This window comes from Tenrec ecaudatus, chromosome 11 (assembly GCF_050624435.1).
Source record: "Tenrec ecaudatus isolate mTenEca1 chromosome 11, mTenEca1.hap1, whole genome shotgun sequence".
In the NCBI taxonomy this organism is placed as follows: Eukaryota; Metazoa; Chordata; class Mammalia; order Afrosoricida; family Tenrecidae; genus Tenrec; species Tenrec ecaudatus.
In genome coordinates, this window is record NC_134540.1 from 29,472,845 (window position 1) to 29,488,810 (window position 15,966).

General features: G+C 40.3%; 1 non-coding gene across 1 annotated transcript; it reads right to left on the reverse strand.

The window, feature by feature from the left end:
- Positions 1 to 255: 255 nt before the first annotated feature.
- LOC142461903 (U6 spliceosomal RNA) lies at positions 256 to 362 on the reverse strand. Its single transcript, XR_012787072.1, has one exon. It is a non-coding gene; the product is annotated as a U6 spliceosomal RNA (small nuclear RNA).
- Between the last annotated feature and the right edge of the window lie 15,604 nt (positions 363 to 15,966).

Consider the following 15,966-nt stretch of genomic DNA (forward strand, 5'->3'; position numbering starts at 1 on the left):
CTTCATTTAGCATGTTAGCTATTGGTCCAGTCATGATTATTTTGCTCTTCTGACTCCTTAATAGCCCCACCAAAGAATGCACTGGTTTCAGGGCAAACTAACTATTCCTTAATCTACTAAACTACTACTTGCTGAGCCCGACCATGGGCAATACGCTCCTTCCCCCTCTGCCCCTTAGCCTTAGTTAGTATTGTGCCCACGAGCCAAATTGGACTGTATAACATGAAAGGAAAAGTTTTTTGCCTACTTTTTAAAAAAAATATGGAACGGTTCATGAATTTGCGTGTCATCCATGTGCAGAGACCATGCAAATCTTCTCTGTATCGTTCCAATTTTAGTATATGTGCTGCCGAAGCGAGCACTTGCCTACTTTTAAGAGATTTGACAATCTTATTGTTCAGAAGATTTTGCCTATTGAAAGTTCCCCTTCCCTTTGATAGCCTTTTCACCATCCTTCCCTTCGAATGGTCATTTAAAATAAAGCCTTTTGTTATAAGTATTGATTTTTTAAAAATCTATCAATGAAGAATGCATTTAGAGGAATAGCGAATATATGTCCTTTCTTAGCCTTACTCCTAAATGCAGATGCATTCCTCTTATAACCCCTTGCTCTAAATGTAGGGGCTCTTACTGAAGCATGGTTTGCTCCTTCAAGTGTAGACATGACTCTTTGCAGCTTGGTAATCTACTAATGTGCAGTTTATCTGATCATGTCTTACCCAATATACAATAAATAAAACAAATCAGTCTAACATAGGCATCTAACTGGTTTTGATAGGACAGTCATGTTATGTCTTGGCAATAAAATCTTTTAAAAAATAGGTTTTCACTTAATATTCTTGACAACATTGTTAAATAATCATACACAAAATTTTCCTCTAGATACACACTTTATACCCACCAAACCAATTCTTTTGTTTACTGGTCTGTTCTGTACTAAGCCTATTTATTCACTACTGATGTGTGCTAGAGCTTGAATGCTGAGCACCCTGGGTGTTTAAGAGGCTAGGCTTAACAGTGATAGCCCAAAATCCATTCACAGTCCTCCTCGTAGATTGAGCCTCCATTGAAGTCCTTCTAATCAGTAATCACAGATGTGGATCATCTTGCCCTCAGGCATTGTACTTTGAAAGGTGGATTATCTTCATCCATTCCTCTGCAGCCAATACTGCAGCCAATAGGGAGGAGTCTCTCTCTCAGGGTCATAACAGGTCATGTGTTAATGGAGATCACTGTACTGGGGTCAGTACAGGGTTCTCATATTCAAGAGTGATGCTCCATCAGTCTTGCTTTGACTGCCTTGGTATCTAATAATGTATGTGTCCCAATCAGGGACCCCTTCCTACTTCTCTAGTCCCACCTGTAACTGTGATGTATTGCTCTGCCACCAATCATGAATCTGTGACACTTAACATTGTTCCCTGCATTATTTAAGTAATCCTGATTGTGAACTCGTAATACTCATTATGATGTAGTGCCAGTGGCCTCGCTCGTCCAGATGATGTGTCTGTCTTTCTGTTGTCTTTGTCCTTTGAAGACTTACTAAATGATTGCCTTAAGTTATATGTGATTGGGGGATCTCTTTTGTACCCTAGAACAATGTCATAACTGCTAAGCAGGTGGCGTTTTGAAAGAACACTGTTCGGTGGCACAGTCAATCTAAATTTAATGGACTTCCATTCTCATCTAAGAAGCATCATTTTGAGTTATTGATGAAATGATGTGCATGGCAAGCTTATCTTTTGCTTCTTAGTATTAAAAGCAAAAAGTTGGTAGTTTAATGCAATCAGACCGAGATTTATTGTTTGCTCGGACACTAGGATTTCTGTTTGTAGGCAATATTCACTACAGATTTGGTAACCATTTCCTCTGCCATTGGCGTTTCCACAGGTCAAAGCTTTTATAAAGTGTTTTGCCATGTCCTACCATGGAGGGTCCTGGTGGCAGTGTTGGGTAAGTGTTGGACTGCGAAACACAAGGGTAGGGAGTCAAAGCTACCAACTGTCTCTGAGGGAGAAACATGAGAAATGCTCCCATAGATTTGCAGCCGTGGAAATTCTCTGTAGGATCCCTTTGAGTTGGAATCAACTAGAGCAGTGGTTCTCACCTGGGGATTGCGACCCCTTTGGGGGGGGTTGAATGACCTTTTCACAGGGGTCGCCTAAGACCATCGGAAAACACATATTTCCAATGGTCTTAGGAACCAAGACACTGCTCCAGGTGGGTCCACCCACAAGCAGATACGCCCACATACCCGAGTACCTGGTGTGAAGACCATTACCCATGCTACACCATGCTTCAAGTCAAAATTTCATTTATTTGTCATTAGAAGCAAATATTTCACAATGTATAATTGCATATTGTTTTTGTGATTCATCACTATGTGTTATGTTCAATTTGTAACAATGAAAATACATCCTGCATATCAGATATTTACATGACGATTTCATAACAGTAGAAAAATTACAGTCATGAAGTAGCAACAAAAATGTTTGGCTGGGGGTCACCCCAACATGAGGGAGTGAATGAACGTGTTATGACATTAGGAAGGTTGAGAACCACTGAACTAGAGGGCAGTAGTTTGAGTTGTTGACCCCGTGTCATCACTTTTGCACCTGAACTTTCTTATTGATCCTTTTCGTTTTCTGAAACCAAGTGATTGCCACAGGTATTTAGTAGTCCTAGCACCACATTCCCAGCTCTTTAGAAAAGCAAATGGAGACTAAGTTGATCCCAAAATGTACACAGAATAGCCAGTTAGCATGAAGTCCATTTCTACTCCTAGAAACTTTGCACGTGTCAGAGTAGAAACACGCTCCTTAGAGGTGTCGATGGCTGCTTTTTGTGACATTTACCATGTCTTTCTTCCAAGGCACCTCTTCATGTACCAAACCTGCAGCTAGAAGTCAGGTAGCTAAGTGTGTTTGCCGCACCCAGGACCACACAATACATTCCCTTAAGTTAAACTGCTTTTTCTCACATGTAGAATTGGGGTTCAGATTAGAAGATAAACTTTTCTTATGATTTCTTTTATGAATCCAAGTTACATCTTTTTCTATCCCCTTGAATATTAATTTAAGGTAAATCATAAAAGTAAGTCCTTTTTAAGTCAGCCTGCCATTTTCTGAGATTACTTCACTAGAGTTGAGTATTCCACTGGAGAGAATCTAGCCCTAGTTGATGGGAATATGGCATGGAGGCCACCTTGGACAACCAAAAGGAGGAGAATGGAACTACCTCCCTGACCAAGGATGATTCCTCTGAGGCAGAGCAAGATATACCTCCTTCCTCAGACCATCTTTACCTTCCTCTAACCCCACCATCTGCCCCACAGCACTTGACTTTTCGGCTGTGTTCAACCACCTGGTACAATGCCCTCAGGATTATCAGATTGACTAGAGACGCTAACATGTTACAAAATGTTAAGGATCAAGCTTGCCTCCTGGCCAAAGACACTGACTGAGCTCTACTTGTTCTGTGGCCCAGGAAGGTCACTGCCCTGCTCCACAGCTCTGCTCTGCTGGTTCATCTCATGGTCTCAGCACTGCTGAGGAACTGGGTCTCTGAGCAGGCATCTTGACCATCATTGACCACCTGGTCTTCCTTTCTCACCGATCATGAGTTGCTCCATTTTTCATTTCTGAGATGTTTCACTTTATATGCATTGGAATGGCAAAACTGACCTATTCTGGCCATTAGAGTTTCACATATCTTATTTGCATCATCCCACCCAATCATTTGAGGGGTTACCCAAACTAAGGGTAGAAGAGCCATAGCACATCCTTTTACTTACCCCTTTTATTTCTATAAATGCACCAATGTAAAATGTCATTATTATGGATATAAAGGAAGATGAAGCTGAAAAAATTGCCACATGGTGGAAGTCAGAAATGAAAGAAATCAAAGAATGAATAAGCTTAGAGGTATCAGTATGTTAAACACTTGGAACCGTTAACAAGAATGAGAAGTATTTGCAAAGCAGATTGTAAATCTAAAAGTACTTGGAATATATAAGAAATTACTACTTTTTTTGTAACACTTGAAGCAACTTGGCGAAAAGAACAAGTCTTTTTGTCTTTTATTATTTCCGATGAACATATTATAATAGAAATCACCTTTCTTTTGAAGTTTCAAGACATTTCAGAATAAATTATTTTCCACAGTGGTGGTCACTCTGCAGGAAAAAAAAATCAGATGCAAAGGTCATTAATTATCCTGTTGTGAAACAAAAAAATGACACAATCTATAGCATCAATCCTAGGAGAAGTAATGAAGTGCTTGGGATCTGGTCATTTTCATAATCATTGGGAATGAATATAAGCGCTCCTAAGGTTAGATTAAAATTTAATACGGATGCACAAAGTATTTCCAGGTAAAAGTGATATACGTGCTTTTCCTTTCCAGAACGAACATAGTATTATTGTGCTTATCAGTATTCACTGGGTTATCTCTTCCCCTCCATAGATAGGAAGAATTAGTTTCAATTATTAGTGAAAGAAACCAGTTGCAGTTTTTCTAATGTGATTATTAGATATCACACATACTGGTATTTATGTGTGATTTTGTTAAAATAATTGAGAAAAATGTGTAAATTATGCCTGCTTTCAGTTTGGAATTTAGCTAATTTATTTTAAAATGCCTATTGGTTATAACCTTTAAACATATTATGGGTAGAAGAGGAAATCATCCTGCGTCAGAGAGGATTTTGTGGGTAGGTGTAAAATGCCATGAAGATAGCTGCTGACTTCCCCTAACTTCGCAAGAAAGGAAGAAACAAACCATGACTAGTTCACCAAGACTGAATCCTATGAGGCTGACTGAATCCTATGAGGCTGACTGAATCCTATGAGGCTGACTGAATCCTATGAGGCTGACTGAATCCTATGAGGCTGACTGACGGAGGTCATAAAAATCCCACCCTCCATAGTTGTGTTTTTGGTTTTTTTTACAAATCTTATACCAATCATCACTCCCAAGGCACTATCTACTTCTTTATATTCCCATATATTGGTGACAAAGAACTCACAGATTACACTCATGATTATGGGGTTTATAAGGAAAGTTAATAGATTATCATTTAAGTTCAGAAATTCTCAGGATACAGTTCTTCAGTAGGGTCAGCCCTCCCTCAGTCATCTCTGCAGAACTTTGACCTGTGGCCTGTTTGGACAAGGGTTACAAAACTGTTTAGGCTCTCAGTCCTGTGGCCCCTTCAGCGGCAGTGCATTATTCAGTGTGGCTCTTGAATGTGCCTCTTCTGGCAAAAGTCTGTAACTCTCACCAAAGGATTTTTCCTACATGAATCTGATAAGACGGCGGAGGAAAATGCTGCTATCCTGTTGTGTATTGAAGGAATCCTCTGAGAAGTAGGTGGAGGGATCTCATTACCTGAAAGATTCACGAGTGGAGTTTGCCTGCTGGCCCAGAGAGCTCTGCACAGTGAACCTCCTCAATCCAGAAAGCAGCTAAAATAATGGCAGAGGAGCAGCAGAAGCAGGAGCCCAAGCGTGGAACAGTGATGAACTTCCCAACCCACGGAGCGAGTGAAGTTTAGCGCTTTTGTGCTGGAGGGTGGCTTGTAGATCTGGGTACCTCTGGGCACTTAAGTGGGGAAGTTAGTCTTGCTGACCCACAGACCCGGAGCTCAATGCCTTTGGGCCGAGGCTTACAGCAGAGTGGCATGCCCCTCTGGACAGTTATTAGCAAATGTGAAAGAACTTCCCAACACGTCCTAATACACATCTCAACCCTGAGCCTTTCTCATTGGCATTGGAATTACTTAGCTTCCTTAATAAATCATTTAATAATGAATTTGGGCTGTGAATTTGGTGTGGTCATTGCAATGACTATTAGAACCCAGAAAAACAAAATAAAATCAATTAAAACTGGGCTCAGGCCTTCTTGCTTCTACTTGGTTTAGGCAAGCACAGCTCTGCTGATGAATGCCAATTAGCCTCTGTCAGAAGGCACTCAGCCCTAGTTCGCTGGACTGGCAAACCTAATGCCAGACTAAGTGCCTGGAGGCAGCCCACGCTGCCAGTAAGCCCCCTGCCAAGCTTCACTCAGGTTTCTTACTTTGTAGCCTAGGAAACCAACAAATACATCTCACACACCTGGTCCTGCTGTGGCTGCTGACACTACTATCTCTGCTGCTTCTCTGGTGTCACGATTTTCCGTTTCTGGAACAAGGAGGTTCAGCACAGGAATTGTGGGGTCCAAAGGCCTCCCTCCATCTCTGGATTGTCTCTTTTATGATGACGAGATAGCCAATCTCTACTTCTGAGACGGCTTATTTTAAACCATTTAGCATGATGCAAGAACGAACAGCCTAGCTAGAGTTCTGTGCATCTTATTGGCATATTGCCATGCACACATGGGTGCCATGAACCTTGTTTACATTTTGAACAAGCTATTCAATATCTCCAGACTCAGGAAACACAGTCAAGGACAGCAAATGCAGGATCTTCACAGGCCAGTGGGTGGGAAGTCTTGTGGATCCAGTGTCATTGTAAGCATCACAGTGCTGGCAGGAGTCCTACACGGCTCCTCCATCTCCCTGGGCTCTGGCTGTATCAGGGTATCTTCTTGTGGCTTCTTGTCAGAAATGTCTGGCTGGGAGGGAGCGAGTGTCCCACCTTCAGCAAGCTATTTATCTCTTTAGCACCTCCAAAAGAGGTCATCAGGCTGTGACCAGATTGACAGGTAAACTCCACCCCTTCCCTTTATAAGTTTCAAATTGACAACAGATTGCCTAACTATCACGCTGTATATACTTTCAGTTTGTGTTGCCGCTAAGGTATCTAGGGCCAAAAGCCTAACTCTATTTTAGCGAAATCAAACTTGTATCAAGCGGCAATTCCCAGGTGGGGCACTTGGAGATGAGTCAGGCCATGGCGGCTTTAACCTAGTTTGTTGCCATGTCTGGTTGTAGAAACTGCTCAGCGTTTCTGACACTGAGCAAAAAATATATAGGATCTTGGTGTTCAGAATGGCCTGCCTATTCCAATCCTCATGACCCTGAGATTCACTGGTTATTTCACCTAATGTACACTTACAATCTGCCACACTAGGGCCAGATGGTTTTACTTGGGAATTATACCAACCATTTGGAGAAGAGTTAGCACCTATCCTACGTGAACAATTTCAGCATGTAGAAAAGATCACTATACTAAGATAGTTTTTATTTTTAATGAAGTAAGGTTAATACCCCGGATACCTCAACCAGGAAAAGCCATCACCAGAATGAAGTCTGTGAGCAAATACCCCTTAAAATTAGACGCCACATTTTTCAACAACATTCGAGCCAAGAGGATTAAGTCAAACATTTAGAAAATTAGGTTTCATAATCAAGTGGGGATTCACATTAGGTATGAATAAGTATCAATGTAATCTACCACATAAACAAAACTGAAAAATAATCCTGATTATGTTAATTGGTGCTGAAAAGGTGTTCCACATCCAGTCTTAATAAAAACCTATAATAAAATGCGAATAGAAGGGAAATTCCTCAACATAGTAAAGGTCATATATGCAAAACCAGTGGCTAACATCTCACTTAGTGGGGAGATTGAAAATATTCCTCCTTAGAATAGGAACCAGACATATAGACCTTGATCATTACTCGTATTTGATATAGTCATGAAAGTCTTAGCCAGAGCCATAAAGCATCGAAAATATATTAAAGGCATACTTATTGATACAAAATAAACAAAACTCTTTAATTACAGAGTACAAAAAGAGACATGTAGACCAATGGGTTAGAATGGAGAATACAGAAATACAACCAAGTACTTATAAATACCTGATTTTTTTATAAAGGACTAAAATTCAGTAAATGGGGAAAGAGATAGCTTTCTAAAATAAATAGCACTTTAAAAATTGGATTTCCACTTGCAACAAATGAAACAGGACTCGTACCTTGCATCATGTACAAAAATGAACTCAAGATGTATTAGAGACCTAAACATAAACTCTAAAACAATAAAGATTATCAATGAAAAAAATAGGAAAAAATTAAAGACTCTTTTAGAAAGCATAACTATTTTACCAATAAAATTTAAAACACTCATACTACTAAAACAAAATAGAAGAATGGGACTTTCTAAAAATATGACATATGTGCACATAAAACAGATAACAAATAAAATTTCATTAAAAGACTTAAAGAATAGAGTAAAAAAAGTGGCCACATATTGGGAAAAAATATTTGAGAGTGACATAGTAGATAAAGGATTAATTTCAAAAATCTATAGAAAACTACACTTTAATAAGAAAAATCCAAAGAAAAAAATAAAAAACTGGCACAGGACATGAATAGACAATTTACTAAAGTTAATATTCAGTCAACCAATAATCAATCATATAAAGAAATTCTTACCTTCATTAGCCATAAGAGGATACAAATTAAAACAATGAGATATCACTTCACATTTACACTTTCAGCAAAAGCGGGAAAACAGCAAACAAAATAATGCTGGAGAGGATGTGAACAGAATGAAAAAGGCATACATTGCTGGTAGAATTGCAACAGTATGCTGTCTCCTTAAAGAAATACAAATGCCTTATGATCCTGCAATTTCTCTAGTTTATATGTAACTAAAACAATGAACAAATCATGTACAGAAATATCCACAACCCATGTTTATTGCAGGAATTTCTATAAGTAACGAAAACAGAAACACCATTTGTAGAAGACTGCATGCACAGACTCTGGTACATAACCCACAATGGAAGAATATGCATCCTTAACACATCCTTAAAAAATATTGACAAGTCTGTCCAACATTTTATGATATAGACAAAATTGAAGGACCTTATGCTCAGCACAGTTGGACAATCTCATAAAGATAAATATTTTTATGACATGATTCCCATAAAGGAAGAAAAGCAAAAAGTGGTTTCACACCAAAGGGAAAGGCTTGAAGGCCGTGAGGTCAGAAGAGGCAGCACAGGGATGGGAAGAAGCGGAATAATCAGGGAGGGGGAGAGGGCAGAGATGGGAATGAAGGAGGGAAGGAGGGTGGGAAAAGAAAGAGTCAGTCACCAGGAACAAGAACCACACGCGGGGGATCCACTGGGATATTGATGCGGTTTGGATGAGGTGGGCCGTGCAGCTACTTTGCATATGTGTTATATCCCACCAAAAGAGGAGACGATTAAAAATCCCAAATAAAATGAAAACTTTTAAAACAAGCGAGAAGAGTCACAGCCTTAAAAAGCCCCCCTGCCTGCTTACCCATCAGACTTAACCCGCGGTTCAAGTCGCGATAAAAGGAGGGGAAGTACAAATTGTACAGAAGTACAAAACCGACTTCCAAGTGATGCACAAGCTTTTGTGACGCACAAGCCAGTTTCAAGCAAACCAACGAAACTGTCAAACTCCTGGCCTGTTGGTGTCTTCGATTCTTTGTGCTACTGGAATAGAAACATCACACAAGGAATCCTGTAAAGAACCGAAGTGCTTCTGCTCAGGAGGCCACCACTCCAATTCAGGGTACCGAGCCTGACTTCCTGTGTCTGTGACAGGAGCATGCCCTTGCCTCTTTCAGCTCGGCGCCCCTAGTACGCTTACATTCCTGGATGATCTTCGCATGGAACCTCTCTTCTCTTTGCTTATGTCTAATTTTCTCCTTCGTAACTTAGAAGTGATTAGGTTTCGGATACTCCTTACCCTGAGACAGGAAACCTGTCCGCGTTGTGGGTTCAACTGCGAAACGGGGTCAGCTGCTTCCCGGGAGACAGGTGAGGGATTCCCGTCCAGTGAAGAGAGTCCGCTTTAACACCCCACAAAGGCAGTTCTACCCCGGCTCGCAGGGCGGCTACGAATCACAAGTCAGTCCAGGCCAGCGAGTTTGTGTGTATGGCCTTAGTAACATAGGAAGCAACCATGTTTCCCAAACAGTGCTATAAGGGTTAAGATTCCAATCAGATTTCAGAAAGACACCATTTAATCCATAATATTAGAAATGACCGAAAGCGGCAAATTTGAACAATAATTTATAAAAACTACAGAAGCATCCTTCTGACTATAGAATATACTTTACAAAATATGTTTTAACGTAGCTATAGGAGCCCTGGCGGCATGGTGGTTGCACATTGGTATGCTAACCTCAAGGTCAGCAGTTTGAAAACACCAGCTGCTCCTTGGGAGAAAGATGAGGCTTTCTACTCCTGTAAAGAGCTGCAGTTTTGGAAAGGCACAGAAGCCATTCTGCCCTGTCCTATAGGGTCTCTATGAGCCAGAATTGACTTGGTGGCAGTGAGATATTTCCATTAGGAAGAAAATATGAACCCTAGTGATAGCCCCATTTATCATAACATGTTGTTGTCTTTGCTCATCTATGAAACACTGCAATTTTAAAATCACCGAAGAACTTAGTGAAACTAAAGCGAAAGGAAAAATGATAAATAGAAGAGATTAACAGAAGAATTCAAAGGGAGGTCAAGAAGACAAAGTGAAGTGTTATAGTGAAATGTGCTAACACCTGGAGCTAGGAAACCAAAAGAGGAGAATATGCTGAGCAGTTTCCAAGCTGATAGAATTGAAGAAACGATTAAAACCTTGATCTGAAATATTACAGGATTTTATTGTCATTAAATTGAATGACACAGGAAACATCCAAAGAGGAAAGTAGGACACAATGTCAATGTACCGTGAACAATTGGCTGTCATGCAGACGTTTCAGAAGCTAGCACACGATGAAGAACCAATGGCCACTGAGGAAGATCCCCAGGTAGCACTGAAAGCATTGATTAAAAACCAGCCTCCGGAAAAGACAGAAAGCCAATGAGATACTTCAATAAATGAATGTAGCCCTGGGGAAGCTCACTCATCTCTGCCAACCTATGAAAGGAATCCATACTATAGATCTATATTTGAGTCCATTCCAAACCAATGTGGTCCCACAGAATGCATAAGTCACTGAACTTATAATATTACTAATATTATACATGGAAAATTTGCTACACAATAAAACACAGCTGCAGCAGAACATCAACAGGTTATTATAAGAAATTCAGGCTGCCTTCAGAATAGGTCAAGGAACAAGCAAGGGCATTGATGGGATCAGATAGAATGGAGCTACAAACAGAATTCTAGAGGCGTCCCACTGTATGGATCACAACACAGTACAGACAGCATTGCAAATAACGCTAACTCCAAAAACTTAATTGTGCTCATGCGCAACCAGTACATAGACCAAGAAGAGGTCATCTGAGCAGCACAGGGGCGTACTGTGTAATTTAAGAGCCTGGAGGAAGTCAAACCTGCCATTTTGATGTGCTATAAAATGAATGGTGCAGATTCCTTCAGGGACGGGTGATAGAGATAGGAACACCCCCTTCCAAATGACCAGACGAAGGTTGTGTTAAGAAAGAATATGTTTCGCAGTTTAATAATTTTGTTTGAGAATTGTTTCTAAGATCTAGAGCAACACTTTCCGGCTTTCCATTTTTGCATATGTTCCAAATAAGGGAGTTATTGTCTGTCTTCCGCCGTTAGTGAATTCTAGGTCCTTGCAATTATACTATCAGAACACCAGGGAATGAAGAATGTCTGTCGTTTGCATTAGTTTTAGGGCATCTGTCCAGGCCTCCTGAACATGATACATGTCTATTACATTTTTTTCAAACCAACGATCACAGCAGAGAAACCCACACCCCTCCCCCTTCATTCCAAATTATTTGTCAGTTTCAAAGAAAATGGAAATGCCCCTCCCTTTTATGCTTTTACTTTTAAGTGCTAGCTGCAGCCTAAATGACTGGTGTCAAACCCAGTGTATTACATATCACTGAGGACGATATCAGAAAACCTTTGACCAGTCTAATATGTAATCCTTACAAAAGAAATGTATGCATGCACAGGAGAAAACACGAGGCTTAAAAAGATGCACAAGACCAGGGACACGTAACTTGTTTGTTTTCTTCCTTATGGACAAAAGAGAAGACATTGCATAGAACTTCGCTGCTTCCCCTTTGAGTTCCGGGAGAAATATTCTCAGAGCAGGGAACACAAAGAAAGGAGCGAAATGGCTGGCAGTAGTAGGAAGAGAGCACTTTACTCTGAATAGCCATGCCATGTCTGTCCTATGATTGCAGGGTTTTTTTGGGGTTTTTTTTAGTTAAATGAAGGCCAAACATTTCATGCATTCTACACTACATAAATTACCATGGTGCGGTTTGCTGTTTTGACCTTTTCAGCATTCCTTCTCTAATTTGATTGGGCAGCTATTATACTTGCTTTTTGTTTACAACATTTAACCTGAAAGGAAGAGAGAGATTGAGCCAAACAAGCAAAATACTAACATAACACAGAGACTTAATTAGTGGTGTAAAGTGCTGCGAGTTAGGGAACTGAAATGCCAGTCAGACTGGAACTGCCTTGTGAATTTCTTGATTGATGGAAACAGCAAGAGAAGTGAAATGGATAAGTAAAATGAGGACAACTAAAACCAATTATTGGTATTATTTAAAGGTCATTTACCTCAAAATGTTCTATAATGTACTAGATATAATAAAATGTTTTTAAATGAATAAACAATTAAGAAGCAAGAAACATAACAGGGCTTACAATAACACTGTCGTGGATGAAAGTCAGTTCAGGTATCTCAGAGCGGTAAGGTGGCACTTTTAAGGGCCTACTAGGTACAAGCTATTGTGTTGGGGATTGAGGAGAACAAGCATAAGACACATTTTGAGTAATTGAAAGTTAACGTTGTAAGCAATGAATGTATATAAACCAAATCATACAATTAGATGATTTTTGCCAAGAACATTTGGTGCACCGAATAAAGAATCTATAGGTCCTGAGGAGGTGAATTGATTGAAGACCAAATTCTATTAGTCCTGGAAGCAGAAAGATTTGAGGACAAAGCATTGAGACTGTTCGTGAAAGGATGGTTTTAGAGAATTCTAGGAGCACCATGCCACCACTTTCCATCTGTTTGTCTTACAGGAGTGGATTGTGAGCTGCTGGGGTGCTGGAGCTGTCACTGCCATGTCAACTGCCAGCAGGGTCACCCTCAGGGAAGCGGCTCCAGCTGAGCTTCCAGACAAAGAAGGGGCAGCTGAAAACCATATGCAAAACTCAAACCGCCTTCCTATGGTTCAGGCCCAAGGAAGGGAAGCAGAACATTTTTGGAGACAGTGCCTGCCAGAGGATGGCTCCCTGCGGCTGGAGGGCCCTGTAATGCCACTGAAGAGACGTGATCCCTCCAAGTGGAGTTGACCGTTGTGCTGTAGTCAGGACAAGCCTGTGACCGTGATTCCTTTGGGATCTTCATCTGCTGATAGGGCGCCCTGATTCAAGAGGAGGGAACACAACTGCTAATGCAGTTGTAAAAACTGCTAATGATCTGAACTTGGAATGCACAAGTAGAATGCGTAAAGATTGATAGCCTATCACTTCTAGGCCTTTTGGCTAAGATCACGTGTAAAGATGGATATCCTTGGCATTAGTGAGCTGAAATGGACTGATATTGGCCATTTTGAAACAGAAAATCCTGATTTACTATGCCAGGACTCACACAATCAAGAGAAATGGCATGGCATTTATTGTCAAAAAGGATAATGGATTAATTGCAAATCAATCATGAAGTATAATGCTCCCTGTGACAGGATTATATCTAGCCACCTTCAAGGAAATCCACTTAAAACAACTATTATTCAAATGTATGCTTCACTCACAAAGGCTAGTGATGAAGAAATTGAAGAATTCTACCAATGACTTCAGTCTGAAGTTGATCAGATATGCAGTCCAGTTGCATTGATAATTATTGGTGATTGGAATACAAAAGTTGGAAATAAAAGAAAGGAATTGCTGTTGGAAAATAAGGATGTGGTGATAGAAATGAAGCTGGAGATGACATGATAGAATTTTCCAAGACCAGCGACTTGTTTACAGTAACTACCTTTTTTTCAACAACACAAGAATATGACTATATAGATGGACTTCTCCAAATGTAATAAACAGAAATCAAATGGAATAAACAGAAATAAAAACTACATCTGTGGGAAACAACACCAGAGAAGCTCAAGAGCAGCCTCTAAAACTAGATCAGAGGTTGACTGTAGACCATAAATGGCTCATTTGTAGGTTCAGGATAAAGCTGAGGAAAATTAAAACAATTTTACAAGAGCCAAAATAAGACCTTGAGTCCATCCCATTTGAATTTTGAGAACATCTCAAGAACAGATTTGATGCATTAAACTCAAATGACAGAAGACTGGTGAGCTGTGGGAGGACGTCAGTCCACCATTCACGAAGAAAGCAAGAGGCCACTTAAAAGACAAGAAAGAAGGAAAAGATAAAAGTGGAGGTCAGACGAGACTCTGGAGCCTGCTCTTCATTTTAGAGTGGCTAAAACTAGTGGAAGAAAGGATGAAGTCAAAGAGCGGAAGAGAAATTTTCAAAGGGCAGCTCAAAAAGACAAAGAAAAAAATTATTATTAAATCTGCCAAGACCAAGAATTCGAAAACGAAAAGGAAGAACATCCTCAGCATATCTTAAACTGAAAGAACTCAAGAAAACAGTGAAGGCTGGAGTGGCAGTCGAGAAAGATTCTATGGGCAAGATGCTAAATGCTGCAGGAAGCACCAAGAGAAGTGGGAAGTGTAGAGAGCAATTGCACCAACAAGCCCTAGGCAAGAGTTTATGGTTTCACTCCCACACAGCCCCTTAGCTAACTAACAAGAAGAGATCCTTATTTGTTCCCATTCCAAAGAAAGGTGACCCAACAGAATGCTCAAACTACAGAAAAAATGTCATCGATATCGATACAAGCAAGAGTTTTGCTGAAGCTCATCCACCAATGGTTGTAGCCGTTTGTTGACAGGGGATGGCTGCAGCTTCAGCCTGGATTAAGAAGAGAGATTGGGGCAAGGGATACAATTGATGATGTTAGATGGATCTTGACTGAAAGCAGAGAGTACCAGAAAAAAGCTTAAGCATGTTTTATGAACCATGCCACGGCTTCTGACTGTGTGGACAATAATAAACTACGGATAGCATTGTGAAGGATGGGCATCCCAGGACACTGGATTGTGCGCATGCAGAACTCGTACATGGGTCAAGAGGCAATTGTGGAAGCAGGACAATACTGTATAGTTTAAAATCAGGAAAATTGTGTGTCAGGGTTGTATCTTCGCACCATACATATCCATCGATATGCTGAGAAAATCATCAGAGATATTGGCTTATATGAAGAAGAATGAGGCATTAGGACTGGATGAAAGTTTATAGCCACTTGAGATGTGCAGATGACACACCCTGGCTTGCTAAAGTAAGGAGAACTTGAAGCACTTGCTCATGAAGATAAAGGATTGCAGTCTTAAGAATGGATTATGATTTCATGTTAAGAAGACAAACATCTTCACAATTGGACCAATAAGTAACATCATAAAAGGAGAAAAAAATTGAAATTGTTAAGGACTTTGTCTTGCTTGGTTCCACAACAATTCTTATGGAAGCAGCCATCAAGATATCAAAAGATGTGTCCCAGTAGGTAACTTTTTGCACATGACCTTGTTATTGAAGAGGAAAAAAGGGTTATTTTGAGGATTCAGGTGCATCTGACTCAAGCCATGATTTTCTCTATTGCTTCATATGCATGTAAAAGTTTGTTGATTAAGGAAGACCAAGGAAGAATGGGTGCATTTGGATTGTGGAGTTGGAGAAGAATATTGAAAATTCCATGTACTGCTAAAAGGAAATTTGGGAAGAAGCATAAGCACAGTACTCCTTAAAGGCAAGAGGGTAAGATTTAGTCTTAGATTCTTTGGACATATTCTCAGGAGCGACCAGTCTCTGGAGAAGAACATCATGCTTGGTAAGGTCAATGGGCCAAGAAAAAGAGTACGGTCCTCAAGGAGAGGGACTGACATCATGGCTACAGCAATGAGCCCAACCATGGGGGCTATTGTGAGAATGGCAGAGGACCAGGCTGTGTTTTGTTCTGTTAAGGAAAGGTT